Source organism: Equus quagga, chromosome 5 (genome assembly GCF_021613505.1).
Source record: "Equus quagga isolate Etosha38 chromosome 5, UCLA_HA_Equagga_1.0, whole genome shotgun sequence".
Taxonomy (NCBI): Eukaryota; Metazoa; Chordata; class Mammalia; order Perissodactyla; family Equidae; genus Equus; species Equus quagga.
In genome coordinates this window covers 83,656,609-83,674,093 of record NC_060271.1, presented here as the reverse complement: position 1 = coordinate 83,674,093, position 17,485 = coordinate 83,656,609, and the positions used below count along the sequence as shown (strand labels likewise).

General features: G+C 40.5%; 1 protein-coding gene across 5 annotated transcripts in view; it reads left to right on the top strand.

Moving 5' to 3' along the window:
- Positions 1 to 17,485, top strand: part of MEIS1 (Meis homeobox 1) — a 133,186-nt gene that overhangs the window by 75,986 nt on the left and 39,715 nt on the right. The window lies entirely within an intron of this gene.

Below are 17,485 nucleotides of genomic sequence, written 5' to 3'. Positions count from 1 at the left end.
TTTTTCTAAGTACATACTGACTTAATGACATCTAAGGAAGAAGACAATTACAATTTATGGGTAAAACAATATTTTAAAAATCAGCAAAATTGTTGACCAGGGGGGCTTTCAAGGATGAATTTAGACAGGTCGTAGCCTAGCCTAGCCTAAGATGAATGAATGTTAAAAAAAAAATCTTGGCTTTTTAAGAAGTGTCAAGAGCAAGCCTTTTATTTTTTTTTACTTTAGCATAGTTTGCTTTTCTTAAAGTCATTTATTTTTATTAAGCATCCAAGTTAATTTTGCATTGTCACCAATGTGTCCAGCCCTGTTGACCTGCACACTCTTGCCCACTCTCAAAGCCGTGTTCCTCAGTGACTTGTACTCACGCAGGGAGACAGCAGGGGATGTCCCAGACCATGCCAGTTCTGCTGCTCTGGATAGAGGCTGTGCCTCCCCTAACACTTGAGGGGATAGACCAGTCCAGATAGTTCAGTGCTCGTTAATAAAATAAAAACTGAGAGAGCAGGAGTCACTAAAAACTGAGAGAGCAGGAGTCACTCCCTTCTCTTCTTCCCATCCTGCTTCCAAACAGTAACTAGACTGTGCTGATGGTTTTGGAGTCAGCTTCAGGGGTTGGTTAGTGCTGGTAGGTAGTTGAAGATTTAGATTATTAAGCTGATTTTAACATCATGTTAGGTTTACCCAAAACCTAGTTGGGGTGCCAGTACTTATCCAACACTTGTCGCCTGTATATAGGGATAGTTTGAGATCTGCCGTGGGCAAGTTTGCTACTGAGGATGACCAACCACCACAGAAAGGGAGGGAGAGGACTAGAGTCTGGAAGGTGTAGCATGAAAAATAAATATTACGGCATTTAAACTCTGCAGGAGTTAAGATGTGACAAGAGGTCAAAAGTGCTGATGCAACCGTGCTGATGTTTCATCACCAGAGCTAACCAGCTAACCTGGCCTGGGGGTGAGTGGGTGAGGGGACAAGATCAGGTCAACCCTGAAGTCACCAACAAACTATTTCTATTTCCTGTACTAACAGAAATAATGAGTAGATGTCATCAGCCTCCATCTCAGTCTGCAAGGAGCCTTGGCTTCACTTGAAGCTGAGGTGCCCCTGAATAAAATATAATCAAATATTGGTTCAGACAGAATCAGGAGAGAGAGAAGCAAGTTCTTTTATTCATCCACCAGATTTCCTGGTTTTCTAGGTCATACCCTTGTGAGAACCTTGCCGAGGGCTATATTATCTTCTTTAAAAAAAGGAAAAGAAAACATTTTTAACAACCAGCATGATTAACCTGCGTTGCAATGCTTTTTGTGGTCCATATGTTATTGGGGCGATTGTAATAGAAATTATTCATGAACTGCCTGATTTCTTGAGGTTGGCTAATTTCCTTCAGTCTGGGAGTCTGTGCTGGCCTGTACTGCTACCCTGGAAGGGAAACCCATTTGTCCATGTCTCTCTGACTTTTTGTGAATGCTCGTAGAAGGTGCCTTGTGGTCTCCATTGGGTATTCCCACTCTCCTCCCCCACTCCACTGCCATCTGCTCATACAAAAAATATTGATAATGATAATGGTCCCTAAAAAGCAAATGCTCTCACAATATCATCGAAAAAGCAAAGGTAGGATATTGAAATTTTCTCCCTCTTTCCTTCCCGCAATGAGAAAGATTCCCCTCCTCTCGTCTAACTGCAAGAGCAAATAGATCTCCAGTTACAAGGAACACCTTTCTCCTTGTCTTGTTATACTTCTCGAAAGGATGCACAGACTGCTTAGGTAATACTTTTCTAGTCAGGAGCTGATTATAGTAAATTCTATGGGAAACACCTATAGTTTAAAGAGAGTTTTTTTGGTTATCTGTCCAAATGTAAGTACCTACTGCCATCTCAATACTAATCCTTTAGCAACTTTATTTCAAGTTCTGAGAGGTCTTCCAGGATGCACAATTCATTTGGAAGACTGTGTACAAATTTTAAATGATCGCATTCTTGCTATATAATTAATGCAACTTATCCAGAAAATCCTTCCTGAAATCTTGCTAGATATAAAAGAGCAATTGAAACTCTGGCTAATTAGAACAATAGCAATAGCAATTTATTTAGCAAATTGTAAAACCTAATCTTTTAAATGTCAAAAGGCATATTATAAAACCTCACACACCTTTTTGAAAGCAAATTGCTGGGTTTTATTTTTTTCTTTTTCAAATAAATGGGTCAATCTTTTCATTGGGTTTATTCAGTTTAAAAAAGAATCTGCCTTTGAAAGGGCTTTCAAGCATTTGTGTGTTAGAGTAGAATAGGCCTTGGAAAAGAAAACCTTTCTGGATTTGCACCCCAGCTGCATAAGAAAAATGTGCCGTTCTGTAGCCATCCACAGGTATATTTAATCAGTAGCCCATTTTACTGCTCCAAAGAGAGAACTAAAGCTTCATTCTTGGACTCCCAGTCTCTAGCAAGCTAAGCTGGACATACTTGTGTATAATGAAAACAATAAAAGAAAAAGGAAACGGGTCTTAACTTTGGTGATTATGGGGTAAGAGGAAATTTCAGTGATGTAAATTTCCAGCTTAGACTTAGTTGAACATTTGCCAGTTTTGATAACTGGAGAAGATCTCTTAGAAGAAACTATTCCCTGGAATTGAAAAGAATGACTGGCATTATTTAGATAATAAGAGCGAATCAGAAAGAAAATAAGAGCATTTATTAATAGAAATGCTTGCCTTTGCCTGAAGACACATTATTGCAAACAATTAAGAAATACTTAATATTTGCATATGAGTCACTATATAGTCACAATTAGGGGCCTATGCCACATCAAGGTTTCTTTTTCCTTCTTAAGGGCATTATTCCAACTGTAAATATAACCTGCTATGTCATAATGTGTAAGCTGGATGTGTTTTGCATAGTAAAGGTTATTGTTACATATTGTTACAAAGATATGTGCCTAGGGGCCTAGTGAAGATGAGGAGAAGGACTAAATACAATGTTTAAAGGTAAAAATCAACGGTCTTTTTTTCTTTTTGTTTGCCTACCCTAACACACTGCGGTTTTAAATATAATCTAAATAGAAACGCGGTTAATATGGTTCTTATTTAAAATATGCAGTGACATATTTGCCTGCATAGAGCTGCTGTGTGTCCTAGGAATCCTGAAAGTTAGGGAGAGTGAAGATTGTTAAAATGCATACCTGCAGATTCAGGTGAAGAAACCATTCAAGGAGTGACACAGGTGGCATTGACCAGTAGGGGAGGTGACCCTGAAGGTGAATTGGGGGAGATGATCCTGATGACGAATTGATTTTCGTTTACATTCTCTTGGATTCCCCATCCTTTCACTGATCTTGAGGATCTCATTGGGGATGATAGAGACAAACTTTGTTTCTAAGTCAGATACATGTATTTTGCTATTTTGTTTTGTTTTCTTCCTTTCTTTTTTTTTTTTTTTTTTTGTAATCTTCTCCCCGGGATTTTTTTTTTTTTTTGTCTGTGGCTAAATTTATGTCTTCATTTCTGATTTATAAGACTTTCATCTCAATGTGGATAAAGCCAAAGTAAGGGGTTGTAGAATCTTCCAGGTTGAGAATGGCGTTTCCATAGAAACACTATTAGATGAAAAGTGCCCTGCGGGTCCGCCACTCTGAGAATGGAGTAAATGGAATTGAATTGGGAATTGAACGCTCTAGAAGAGACAGATGTTGTTTCATTGGTTTTGCTTTGGTAACAAGATCTGTTGGATACATCTTAGTGTCATATCTCTGCTTGCAATTTTGGAAGAATTGCTTTCTAAACCTTATGAATTATTGTTACAATGAAATAGTACTTCTACTTGGTCTCCAGATAACCCATTCTGTTGATCAAGGTGAGTGAAAGGTCAAAAGGCAGATAGAAGAACCTGTAGGTAGGCATGTAGGAAGGTAGTAGATGGAATTTGCTCCTCTCCTCCCGTTTCTATTTCTTTTTCTATCCCTTACCTCTATAGCTTACCCCTTTTAACAGTGACTATTCTTATGTGCCTTACCAGCTAGCACCCTTCAGCTACCATGAGTCCTAAGAAGGTAGTGGGGCAGGAAGACTATATTCTCAAAGGCTTGCCTGAGATGTCAATCAGAGTAGCACAAAGTATTTGAGAAAGACAGTCCCTCTTTCAAACTAGTCCTGACCTATTTTCATGTTCATGTGCCAGAGCCAAGGAAGGTGGTTGGTGGAAATAGCAGCTAACTTTGATTCCTTCTTCACTACTGTTACCTGCAGATATGTTATTAAATTAAGATACTTGAAAACTAGTATGAAGGAGTGAGAAGATTTTTTTTTCCTTTCAGACGTCCATGTACCATGTCAAAAACGAGCTCTCTTAAATCTATAAGAAAAATCTATTTTTAGTTAGGACTTTTCCCCGTACGTGTAGTTGCCTCTCCCCTTCGCAGGCTTTAGTAATGATGGTGAGTCAGAGCTACGCTTTCTGAAACTAACCCAGTCTTGGAAAACAAATCCCTGTGTCTTAATTTTACAAGATCTGTGTTACTTTGGAGATAGCATATTTCAAATTTGAGTATATAGGAGTCTATTTTTTAAGCAACTGAGAATCATCTGTCTCTAAGGAAAATGGAAGGGATTGTTTAATTACCTGGGGATAATACTGGAATGCCCTCGTTCTTCTGTGATATACATCATATAAACTCTGTTTTAATAATGAAGCAGGAGGTTTCTAGATTCTGGGGCAACTGCCTTTTTCTCTTTCTTAGCTGGTTATTGAAATCCTAATGGGATGGGTGATGAATTTTCTTAGGTCAGGTAAACTGAAAAGGCTACAGCTGGAATTCTTCACCCAGAAGAATCGGAGTTAATACTAATGATCATTGTGAATGAGAAGATCAAAGGAGAAGCATCAGCCTGTTCTCCAAGTTGTTGCCCCAGAGGCCATTAGTGACCTGGCAGAGCTCTCCCCCAGCCTCCACACACCTCCTTCCCCTGCCCCAGCCTTCCTTCCCCATCACAGTTATGCACCTCTGACCTGGGGTAATTACAGGTCGGTTGATGAAGAGGCATGGGGGAAGGAAAACAATCAAAAGTAAAAACAAAAGTCCAACTTGAAAATTGCCCATGTGTCCAGGTACACAGGACTCAGAAGCAAATGAGCTCTGACTGAGGCTCTGTGTTATTTTTGGGGTGTGATGGAGATTTCTGTGCTCAAATAGTTTGTTGATTTCACTGATGATCAGTGCCTTATAATGGGGTCTTGTGTAGAGTCTGGCTGGCAATTTGTCAGTTTATTCTAAAATTTTCCTTTTAGTTCCAAGGCTGAGTTAAAAACACACTGTAGGTTGGTTTTCTGATATACTTTTAATTGGGCTAATTCAATAAAGGATTAGGTTCAAAACAAAAGTGCACATATAAGCACAATTTATTAAGTTGATGGTTGCTGATGCACATAACTGTTTGAAGACTAGCCAGTCATTTATACTTCAAAGCATATATTGATGTCACGTCGTCTTCTGAGTCCTCTTAGTGACGATATATTTTTGAAGATAAACTGTCCGGCCTAGTCAATGAATATGCAACTGTTCCTTTTCGATTTGTCTTTCAGATTAAAATTGGAGCATCATCTAGAGATGTGTGAGTGTATTTTTTAAACCAACTTAGTCCAACCCTTAGGAATTTTATATCAGCTTGGCTTTTTACTCTCAATGTTTAAAATTCCTGGTGAAGGTCCTTTGCTGTAAAGTATGAAGTTTTGACGGAGAGAAGATCAGATGGTTTCATTTTAGAAAGGATTCCAGTGTTTTGGTTTGGTTTGGTTGGTTGGTTGTTTTGCCAGTAGAAGTAAATCTATATGTCATGGAATTTAGGATGCTTTATTTGACTTAACTGGAAACATTTGAATCACATCTCAGTCTTTCGTATAAAAGTGTGAGTATGACTGTGTGTGCATATATGTTCCTTCCTCCTTGGGCATTTTGCTGTAGGACAAATCTCTCTGAACCCCCACCATCTGGACCAATCCCAGTGGGGAAAGCTGATCCATTTTACTTCTTTCAATCCCCTAAATAGCTATGTTCAGGGCTCTCATTTTTCTGTTTCTGCTGAAGTAAGCCCATGCCGGAGGGTAACCAAATAGTGGAGACCACATTGCAATGGCCTGTTGCTTGGGTCAGGAAACCCTCTTGGTCATGGCGCAAGCTTACCTGTGGTATACTGAATGCCATGAGGGAGCAAAAATTATTTTATTAAGGCTCCAAGGTAGTAATAATAGTGATTGTGTGGATTCATATCAAAGTGACTACCACTGACGAGGCTGCTGGTGTTTCATTACTGCTCATCCCTCCATCTGCGGGGTCCTGAGCTTGGTAAAGTTGGTTCACCTCAATGGACTTGATGTTCACCACAGTGTGTCAAGAGCAGAAGAGAGCCCTCAGGAACTCAGATAAGGCACCTGTTTCTTGGTGGACCTGTGGAGAGCCTCTGAGAACAAGCGAGTAGCTGAAAGAGTTATGCCAGGCAACTTTTTAACATTTTAAAGACCCTTTAGTCCTTGTTTTTCTTGCCATTGCAAAATGCCTTTGCTCAGCAAATTATAGCCCAGGGAGTGTGGATGCCCATAGAAGATGTATTGCTCTATCTTTGAATACTATAAAGAGAAGATAGACCACAAATAACTTGATGTTGTAAATGCAAACATCCTAAATTAGTTGATATTTAAGTGAGACACAGATAACTTGGCTTTATAATATATTATTCAAAATATTCTGAAATAGAGATCTTTAGTTTGACTTAAATAACTGCTTGTATTTGAATGTCCTCCAGGTATTACCTCGTTAGGGGAAAAATGGGACAATATATATGAACTTAACCTTTTCGGTGTTTTTGCTTTTCAGTTCTTAATATTCTGTGGTCGTTTTTTCTTTCACACTAACTTTGTTGCTAGCGTCCCTGCAGAGCCCACGTGCTCTCCCATGACACAAATGACCTCTGAGAATTTGGTGTTCCAGGAAGTTCTTGGGACGTCCAGAGGCCAGGAGGTGTAGTCTGTTAATAGGAACACTCATCCTAAGAAAGATCAATGGGTGGAGATAATTTCTATTGCAGTTTATAGACGTTTAGGAATAATTCCTGTCTATTATTTAAAGGAAAACCAGTTTCCAATCTTCTTGGGGGAGAACCTCCACAAAAATGACTTGATTTCATTTCAAAAAAGAAACAAAATTATCTCCTGCCTACATAATGTTACTTGTTGTCATGTTTTTTAAAAATGATCTATTAATTACTTGGCTATTTCAACATTGAATTATTCTGTCCTGTTAACAGCTGAAGAAGAAAACTGACCAAAATGCTAAATAAAATTGTGTGTCTCTAGGTGCTTTCTAGTTTAGTATTTTCATATACATTGGATTTTTAAGACAATCTTGTAAGGTAGGCAGGATGACAAAAATCAAGTTTAGAGAAGTTAATGATTTTTTTCGAGGTCAAAAGCTAGGAACTGGCTGAGCTGGAACCAGAACCTCCTGACTCGAATTTCCATGTGTTTTCCACTAAAATGCCTCTCAAACACAGAGCAAATCCAATCGCATTGTGGGAGTTCAAAGATATAATTATAATCTCTTTCCATGAGCTGGCTAATTAGTATTTTTTAGGGAAAAATATGAGCCAGAGGATTTGGCATAAAACTTCGTAATGCAATCTGATGGTTATTGGTAACTAAAGGTCAAGGATGATCTTTTCCTATCTAGATGCTTTTTCCAGACATATCTGCCCATAAAAAAGGCATAGCTACAGCTATTGATATTTTGTTCAATTGTAATAATCTATGGTTAGAATTTCAGATTTTAAGCATGAAGTGTTCTTTCTTCCTTATGGAAATATGTAAATCTCTGCCCGTCTCTCACTAACAATGTCTGACAGTGGTTCGGGGGTAAGGAATCTTTCCTCATGCAAATCCTAACTAAACCTTCTAACACAGAATTTAGCTCCTTGAAGATTTTTTTGCCTGTCACGTGCCCAGGACGCCAAAGAGCTATGTCTTTAATTTGCTTTATGGAGATAGAGGAAACTGCTTATGCAGCCCCGATTACTCTTGAAACTACAATCCAACTGTCGTTTCTCAGCAAAGAAGGCTGCTAAACCCTGGAGAATTAAGCCACCGCTCTGGGGTATGACACTGAGGTCTGATCATTTTAAAGCTAGTAATAACCAGAATCCTAAAATTCTTATGAATAAAATGTAATTTTAGTAATGTTTCCATAAACAGTGGTAATGGTGGCATTTTAGTAGGCAGTGACATTAGTCACATCAAAATTGCACCACATTGGCTTTTAAATTACTCCACCTGTCTGTATGAATAGAATTTCCAGTGTAAAAGCAGAGAGACAGCTGCTGCTAATGTCTCCTTCTCCCTGTGCAGATAATGCTGGCAAATCTACATGCACAAAGGACTGGTTTGTGCTGTAAAACGGTACCTGACCCTGCTGGCTCCTGAGCGACAAAGCAATACCTTTAATTACCAGTGGCTGTGTTTAGTTGTTGATATAAAAATGTCAGCTTCCAGGGGTGTAACCTCAGGTTCACTCCCTCTGGTAATGTCACCCACCGTACACTCTTTTTCTTCCACCCACATCCGTAGCGAGATGGGTGAGCATTTATCTTGATGTGTTTCAGAAACATGCAAGGCATTAATACTTAAAAGGAAAACATCTAATACTGTATGAACTTGATTGATGATCTTTCCATTTGAGAACTTTTAAAGATTAGTGGAATCCGGTTCCTTCTTTCTAGCCAGAATGGAAATATGGTATGCTGTTTATACCTTCAAAGGGCTTAGCATCATTCATCGAATACAAATACACGTTCTCCTGCGAGGATCACGGCCAGGCATTTCATATGGCAGAGAGGGTAAGAGTAGGGGGGCTTGAGAATATCACATTTTTTTGCTATGTGCTCATGCTTCCTGTTGATCTATGATGAAGCTGACTTTCTGGAGAAGCCCATTTGTTCTTGGCCTTTTGGTTTTGGTCTATTGTAGCAGCTGCATCGAAACAAGAATGAGCCAGCCAAGGGGACCCTCCTATTTGAGACGCCTCTTGCCAACAATGTATTTGGCGAAATGGTAAATAGGAGATATACTTGTCTGGCTCATTTGCAGGCATTCTTTTTGACTTCTTTCACACAACTGGTGTTTTCGTGTTTAATTTAACAAGGAATGAGTAGTAAATGAAAGCTGCTGCCTGAAATCCCACTGTGAGCGTGTTTTGCACTTGGCTCCCCAGTGACAAGGCAATTTGTGAAATTATGTGATGGAGTAATTAGATGAAGCCAGGGCTCCTGATTGTTGCCATGCATATGTGGCGAGGGTTTGTTGGGAAGAGGGAGGGGGAGAAAAAAATAGATTATTACCCTGGCAAGTTGGCTCAAAGCTTCTTCATTTATTTGTAAACAGAATATTTAGTGACCGCATAGGAAGTAGCTGTAATCACCAGCTCATAAAGAAACCACAGCAGAGCTTTTGGATTTTTGCAGAGAGCTCATGTAAAATTTAAGCTGGGAGGCAGCATCCCTGTTAATGTAATTAGGATCTAATTTACCACCCTTTGCACACAGATGTAATAATGTCTAGATATTTATTCTATCTTTAAGCACGTTACATATACCTCAGTGCCGCAGTTACTGAGCAGAAACAGGTGTGAGCACTTTCCTAATTCGTTTTTACACTGTAAACACATAGCAATTTAAGGGAAATATTTACCAAAAACGAGAGGAAGGAATGTCTGCAAATGAGGCAGTAATGGACAGTTGCCCTTTATGTACTGATGGATTTCTCAATGGTTAAGTAAATTAAAGCAAATGCTAGAAAAATCAATAGGCCAGCATAGTCTTGGTTTTGCCTCATAGACTTCAGGACAGAATGACAGATGTGGTGTCTATGACCCATTTAAGTATTAATGCTTGAAAAACTGCTTCTGCATGCAAGGTTATAGGCTTAGAAACATTCTGCTATATTAAATTACAGACAATAATATTTTTAAGTATATGTGGAATTTATATGTTTCAGTGAGGTTGTTCTTATGTGTTGCATTTATCCTGGAAGATTAGTTGCTTAGTTGTTGCAATAGCACCATAAATCAGGTTTGAATATTCCCACATGGAAACATCTTCATAAGCTGTACTTGGAAGGTGAAGATGATGTATATTGAGCTTACATGTATCGTGAAGTGAATATGCTCAATAACACTCTATGTGGAAACCAAATTAGATTTAATTAAGGGGTAGATGCTCAGAGCCTTTGGAAAAATCTGTAAAATACCGTTCACATGTGGCATTATAATTCAGTTAATCTCCTGGCTGCAGATGCTGTATTTTACATTTGAACTAACATGGATAATGTGTCGCGTAGGTTGACTGTCACAGCATGTGGAATTTTAGGGCTGTTCTAATGTTCTAAGTGGTAGGTGTTAACCTCTGAGAATGAGAAGGCCAGCCTTTTGGTAGCACCACACAGTGTTCCTTTTCCCAGGCATTGTTCCCGTTACCAACCTCGCGAGAAATGATGTAAATACGGTCAAGACGTCACAGTGTTGGTTTCTTGACTACTGAAGACGGGAAGACGAGGACAGAAGCAAAGCAGAATGCACTTGAGTACTGGCTCCAGGGACCAAAGCTGGTTTTCATAACTGAAATAAAGTGAAAGGTTGAAGTCCTTAGCCTGATAATTTGGGGAGAAAGTGTCTTTTCTTGCAGGGAGAGTTGAACTGGCTTGAAGTGTTCTGTTTACCTTGTTATGCTGAGTGAACTTAGTTATTACTGTACTTCCTTCTTTACTCTTGACGAAGCAGACATGGTGAGAATGAGTGAAAATCAGTCTGTAAAGGTGATCTTGTGATAAACCAAATCATTGGAAACGTTGTTAGGCTGATATGATGGAGAGAAGTAGAATGATTGTTTAGGTTCTAAAGAGAAGATATTTTCTTGATTTTCATTTTCATAGAATATAGCATTAATATTTACACATTCCTCTGAGTTGGTAGCGTAAGATTTAGCAATGTGCACATTTGGAGATTTAACTGAGGTGTAAAAAGTAACTTTGCAAAATGAAAGTCTACCATCTGAAAAATGGGAAAATGGAAATAACTACAGAATTTAAGATTCTTTTGCTTCTTCTAAAACAGCGCTTCTTAAATTTTACTGTGAAGTCAAATTATCTAGGGATCTTTTTTTAAATGAAGATTCTGGTTCTGAGGGATGGGCCTCAGATTTTGTGTTTTGAATGAGCTCCCAGGTGGTGCCGATGCCTGCAGGTCCACAGACCACAATTTGCACAGCAAGGATCTAAGGAACATAAGCAAAATGACAGATTTAAAATGGAAAGATGATTGTTTTTCTCCATCTTTGATTTTTATACTTTGATTTTTTTCTCTGATTTGAAACTTAACCCATTAGCTTTATCACGTCATTTGGACTGAAGTGTTTTGTTTTTCCTTTGCCTACTTTCAATTCTTTTTCAGTGTACAAGAGCTTTCTTTTGAATATCAAAGAGTTTTTAAAAGATAGTCTTTATTGGGGCTGGCCCCGTGGCCAAGTGGTTAGGTTCGCGCGCTCTGCTGCAGGCGGCCCAGTGTTTTGTTGGTTCGGGTCCTGGGCGCGGACATGGCGCTGCTCATCGGACCACGCTAAGGCAGCGTCCCACATGCCACAACTGGAGGAACCCACAACGAAGAATACACAACTATGTACCGGGGGGCTTTGGGGAGAAAAAGGAAAAAATAAAAAAAATCTTTAAAAAAAAGATAGTCTTTATTTTTTAGAGCAGCTTTAGGTTCATGGCAAAACTAAGAAGGTCCAGAGATTTCCCATGTACCTCCTTCCCCATGCATGCATAGCCGCCCCCATTATCAATGCTCCCCAGCAAGTGGTGCATTCCTTATAATGGATGAACCTACATTGACAACACATCATTATCATGCAACGTCCATAATTTACATTAGGGTTCACTCTTGCTGTTGTATGTTCTATGGGTTTGGACAAATGTATGACATGTATCCACCGTTAATAGTATCGTACAGGGTAATTTCACTGCTCTCAATGAATATCAAAGAGTTTTCATGGGTCTGAAATACCCAGAAAGCTTCTGATAGACCAAGGACTCTGCAGATACATAGACGTTGTCTTTTGGGCTGTTGACAGTGCACTGTGTGTTCCGGGTGGGTGCAGAGGTAGTTCTGAAGGTTGAGTGACACAGACTCTTGTCCTTCACCCCATCTGCCTTTGGTGCTCTGGTGACAATATGCAGCAATGGAAGTTATCGTGGAGGGAGGGCGGTGTGTGCAAGGGTTGTGCTAGCTCCCACATTCCTGTGCCAGCCCTCCAGATCTGATAGCCTTTGTCAGTAAGAAGGTAACAGGATCACTAACTACAGAAACAATGCAGACGTTTGAGGGAGAAAGGCTTTTGTTCCTGATACTACTCCCCAACTTTGTCTTTGCTCCAGGAAATCCTTTTGTATTTCCACTGCCTTGTGTACTTTATCTGCCATGGGCACTCTCAAATTTCACAGTATCTCGGAAGATGAATTTGTTTTAAAAAGTGAGCATCTGAAAAGTATATTCCCTCTAGTTTGGCTAAGATCTAAGGAATTCTTACAAGCAGCACGTACCTATTAATCATTGCTTAGCAGGTAAATTCTCTCACTCATTAGAGTTCACATGCTGGATGTAGTTTCTTGAAATTAGGTCATTTATTTTGGTCTAAGTCATTGAAGATCAAAGGTCATAAGGAATCCAAAAGCCATTAGTCAGGGTTCTTTTCTGGACCCTTTAGATGTCATTGTGCGAGTCACCCATGGCAGCCTGGGCCTGGCCTGCTGTCAGGGAGCTGGCAGGGTGCCTACTTTATTTCCAGTTTGCATAGATAAAAAGCAGAGCAGCTACCCTTGGAATCACTATAAAAATAAGCTTACATAAAATCTCCATTTGAAATACAGTATGTGTGTGCCCCTGCATGCTTTCTCTATGGAAGCCATGGGACCTAGAAATCAAAATTAGGAAGAGAGTGTACTTTTGATGGCATTGTGGATTATTCTTTGTTTTGGGCCAGGCATTTATAATTCATTGTGAATTTAGTGAAGATCAGATTTTCCCAAAAATTGTAATGCCAAACCAAGATTTTAATTCGCGGACGTAAAAGAAAAATAAGGGCATCACTTTAACCATTGTCAAAAATATATATCGCCAACCTCTCTCGATAACACGGAGGTACCTTTGGCAGTAATGAGTTTATGCGTATCAGGAGATGTGGGTAAGAGATGTAGTCAAGTCAATTCATTTACTTCCCCATCGAGCCCTCTGGGTCTCAGACCCACACCTTGAAGTGAAAACATCATCAATTACCAAGAAGACAGGCGCCCTGGACTTACTCCCCGAGAGTGTTCGTACTGGACCAGAAACCAGGGGCACTCAGCAACATTCATCACTTCAGTGTCCAGGAGAGTGATTGAGTAAATGGTGGGATGAATTTCCAAGGAAAAGAGGCCAAATAGACTTGCATGAAATAGCGTACATTTGAATTTTTTAAAAATCAGGCTATAAGCAAGTATCTCACTTGATTTTAAACAGTTATTAATTACTAAGTAGTTAGTTTGCATATGATCCTACAATTACTAATCGTACCCCCACTTTATAGATGAAACGTTTTGCAGCAGTAAGTGGGATAGAAAAGGCTGGAGATTTACCAGAGATCTTAGTGTATAATAAAACAGAAACTGGAAAAAAATTCAGAGCCCTAATTTTCAACCTGCTGGATCTCACCATTTCCGTACCTTGACACTTAAGATTATGGTTTGTTATTGCTATTGAAACTGTCTTGCATACAATGTTGACTAGATCTGATGAGAACCGAAGCAGAAGTCCGCATGACCTCCTCAGAGCCATACCTTTGCCACACTTATTCAAAAGCGATCACAATTGCTCTCTGGTACCACCAGAGAGCTGTGGTTCCCTGCGTGGGTGCCGTGCTGTCCCTGGAGCTCCGTGTGGCTCTGACACCTGCATTGCAGCAAGAGCAAGTGTGTATGTGTGTGTGTGTGTGGGGGGGGGGGGGGGGGATTATGCTGGCAGCAGGATGAATGCAGGGCCTTCATCTCGGAATACCTTCAACTGTGGTTTGTGTGGAGATGGCTGGAATGTTTTCCATGATGTGATGACCTAATCCCCCACATGGCAGGAAAAAGCAGCTTTCAAACGTGCTTGCTATTTTTCCCCACCATAAGTGAGGCTAAACTTTAGGCCATATCTAGTCTTACCTTTGAATGACAATATAAATTGGGCTGTTAAAGTTTTTTCTAAATAAGTTCAAATGTGTTCTGAGTGCCTACTGTGTGCAAGGAACCATGCACATCTCGGAGCTTTCTAAGCTCTTTGAAAAGGGCATAGATCTAATTGGTGGTGCAGTTTGTAGAAGGAACTGGGGAACAGTTAGGAGACAGTTACAGCAGTTCAGGTAAGAAGGATGTGGTTGTGAGAGTGTAAAGAAACGGAGAGGTGGAAGATATTTTGGAGGTGAACTTGGCACCTCATAAATAGAAACACTCATACCTGGCACGTGCGTACCCTGTACTTTGCTAAATGCCAGTGATGTGCCAAGGTGGGTCCTGGGAGCTGTTTGCCCTTGGTGCAATGTGTGCAGAGAATTTACAAATAATAATAAAATGATGAAAAGTCAGTTTGTTTATTATTATCACCATGCACTGGCAATTGTAAATAATGTCAGTGAATAAAATAACTCCTCTCTGCTGGGGCAGACTGCTCCCACCCTGCCCCTACCTGGGGAGGCCCCTGCTGAGCACTCTCATGCTTTAACTCATTGAATTCCCGCAAAAAGCATCTAAGGAAGGTCCTGCTAGCCTCCCAGTTTTGCTGGTAAGAAAACCAAGGTTCAGAGAGATTAAACAACTTGCCTGCAGTAGCACAGTCAGAAGCAGGGGCCGGATTTGAACTCAAGGATTTAACATTTGATAAGGATGAGCATCAGAGGTGACTCCCCTATTTCATTTTGGGCAGTCAGGGAGGAGTGAGGTCAGCAGGCTCTTTCACAGGAGAAGGGAAGTCAGAGGGAGGAACTGCCTTCGGGGAAAGGTGAGGATGTAGTCTGGGATGTGCTGTGATCTGGCGCTGGTGGGACTTTCCTGTGAGTTGCGTGGCCACTAGTCGGAAATGAGATTGCTGGGGCTTTGGTGAGAGCACGAGGCTTGAGTGTTATTGCCACTGAAGCTAGAGATGTCTATGGAGTCATGGCCCCAGAAAGTGGTGGAAGAGAAAAGGAGGCAGTCAAAGATGGAATTTGGGGAATGCCTATATTTAAAGGCTCTCTGGAGGGAAAAACCTAGAGAAAAAGGCAAAGCAGCAGGCAGAGAGATCTTTTGTCAAATGTGGCAGTGTGCTGAACTGAGCTCTGGAGTCCCTTCCAGCTCCAACGCTTTCATATTCTAAGAAAAAGAAGGAAGGCACAACGATAAGAAAGCCAAAGAATACGTCCCCAAACAGAATCCCTCATGGCCCCAAACTGGCTGCCCTTTCCATCATCCTCATCTCAGTCAGTGGCATCACCATGCACCCAGAAACTCCAAACAGGAACCTAGGAGTCATCCCTGAAAGTTCCTGTCTCCTTCCCCCTGAGTCCCATCAATTCTCCCTTCTAGACACTTCTCCATTCTCTTATCCCTATCTCGTCCCTCTGCCACTGCCTCATTGTCTCCTGCTTGCCCACTCCCCTAATCAGCCTCCTTGCCTCTAATAGTGATCCCTCATTTTGCCACTAGAGTGATTTTTCTAAAACAAAACTTGGCCAAGTCTCCCCGCTACTTAATACTCTGTGATATCTGCCTATTGCCCTTAGGATACAACATCCTTAGAATGCCCTTTAAGGACTTTTTGAAGTCTGACACTGGCCCACTGAGCGCCCAGGCTCATCTCTTGCCCTTTCCATGCACACTTCCCATGCCGTGCTGCAGCCAAGCCTGAAGGCTTACATTCCCCATAGGTGCTGAATAGTCCCGTACACTGTGCACCTGCACATGCTGTTCCCTCATCTGGAATGCGTCACCTCCATGACCCCTTCTCCACTTCACACTTTCTTCTGCATCCTTCATGTCTTATCTCAACTGTCACTGCTCGGGGAAGCCATTCCTCTTCCTCCCCAGCAGAGAGGAAATGGCCTCTGCCGCCAGACCCATAGCACCTTGATGGTCATCTGATAGAGAGTACTTATCCTGGTGACTGTTTATTTACGAGCTGCCTCCCTGTCTAGATTTCAGGATTCAATCTTTCATCTCTAGATCTTCAGAGCTGTATTATAGATGCTTGATGATATTTATTGACCAAATGAATGAGCAAAGTTTCAAAATGGAGGTGACCAAACCCCGAGAGGTTTCTGAAGTCAAAGGACTGGGAAAGGTACTGGTATAGGGATGAGGAGAACATCAGTGACCTTTGAAAGAGCTGCTTCAGGCCTTAGAAGGAGAAAAAGGTTGTATTAGGAGGCATGTGGTGGTGATACTGCAATGGAGCATCAAGGGTACACCCTTTTGCAATTGCTTGAGGAAATATACTAAAGGGTACAGGTGGGCAGGAGCTTGAGGAAGTGGTAACAAGAAGGAAAGGCTTTTCTTTTCTTTTTTTAATATTTAGGAGAAGGGAGATTCTAGAATCGAATTCAGCTATCTTTTCGTGGAATTGCTACTGTGTTCCATGCACTTTGTTAATGCACAGCCTGATTATTTACTTAGGGAATGGAGAAGGAAGCTTTGAAGATAAATATAGAAAGGGACTGATTAATGGAGCAAGGATCAAGAACAAGCTGGCCATGGAGGGGTTGAGAGGGGAGGGTGATGGGATGGCATCAGAGTTAGAGCTTAGCAATAAGTGTGAACCAGGAGAGCAAGATGAACGTAGAGAGATTTAGAAATAGAGAAGAGGAGAGTCTCGAGTGCTATTCTCCTATTAGATCTTTTAGCAGACCAGGAGGCAAAGTCAACTGTTAAGTGTCCAAGAAGTAGGTTTGGGAGCTGGAGGAGAATGGAAGTCATTTGGAAAAAATTGCTATCAGGAATGCAGTAGGCAGACCAAAAAAAAAAAAAAAGGAAAAGAAAAAAGATAAAAGAACTTTCACAGTGCAGTGGAGAATACATGTAGAAATAGTGCCTGCCACCACACTGTGACCAAGAACTGCTTAGACTTTTAATAGGAACGTTTCATAATCAGCCTGCTTTTCACACATTAAAATTAAGGCAAAATAATGAATTTTTAGTGATTTTCTCAGGATAAATGAATTGCATTTTCTATTCCTTAAAAATTAGAATCATAAGGAAAATTCATTGAGTCCCAATCTAAGCTACTTAAGTTTGTGCTATCATATGTAGGTTGTGAACTTGAGATTGCATTAAATGTTTTATCTCAGTTTTGGAGGAAGTTATCATGCAATTACTGTACATTATCTTTCAGTGCTGGTTGTACAAG